Genomic DNA, 946 nt, shown 5'->3' with positions numbered 1-946 from the left:
CGTGGCGTGTCGCCTTCCCGCGTGGCAAGCTTCCACCCCTGTGAGCACCTCATTGTCTTGTCCCTCTATCAGCCACTCGACGGGCAGCCCTGCCTTCAGAGCTCTTTGAGGGTTCTCGCGACTGGTTCTGCCCCTCGGCGCGGAGAGGGCTGCCAGGATCTTCGGCCCGTTAGTGTCTCTGCTGCCTAGTCCGCCCTTCACCCCTGAAGCCGTGCAAGACGGCGTCTGAATTCGCCTGCTGCCGGACTCGGTGCACCCAACATGCTTGACAACGGTGGCGGTCTCTGTCGGGGTGGTGGCTGGTGAAGCGATGAGCCTAAAGCACTCGTTCCGTTGAGCTGGCGCATCGTCTGCAGAAAGAGAGGGGAGGAGAGAGTGCAGGGAGCGAGAGGGGCGTGTGTGTGCATTGCAGCTGCCACGCTGTGCGAGCAGACGAGAGGATAAACCCAAGAGGTCATGCAGGCAAGGAGGGGGTGAGTTTTCGGATCATGAGAGCGTACACATCGCAGCCCTGTCCCTGGGCCCTCAGGAGACGGCATGACGCGTTTTCATCGACAGCGGCCACTTGCCCAGTCCGTACAAGGCCCAGCAGCGTGCGAGCGACCTCTGACTTCTCGCGTCACCACCACCCCCCGGAGATCTTGAAGCACGAGGGGGTGGGGGGGGGGCAGAAACACAGGTTGGCGGGGCGCTGGCCGTCCCACCCACACCCACACCACCCCCTCGCAACGGCAAGCGTGTGCCATGAGGTGCAGAAGTCCTTGTATACTTTCGCAGTTGCTAGGGTGTGGACAAAGAATCGAGAGCATCACGTTGGCATACATCCCACAGGGTAACACAAAAGTCGTAGGCCGTTTAAACAGAAAAGAGAAAGCAACTAGCTAGCTATACGTTGGCAGCTACAGGTTGGCGGGGCGCTGGCCGTCCCACCCACACCCACACCACC

The sequence above is a fragment of the Leishmania donovani genome, chromosome 24 (genome assembly GCF_000227135.1).
Source record: "Leishmania donovani BPK282A1 complete genome, chromosome 24".
Taxonomy (NCBI): domain Eukaryota; phylum Euglenozoa; class Kinetoplastea; order Trypanosomatida; family Trypanosomatidae; genus Leishmania; species Leishmania donovani.
Note: the sequence above shows the minus strand (reverse complement) of the source record.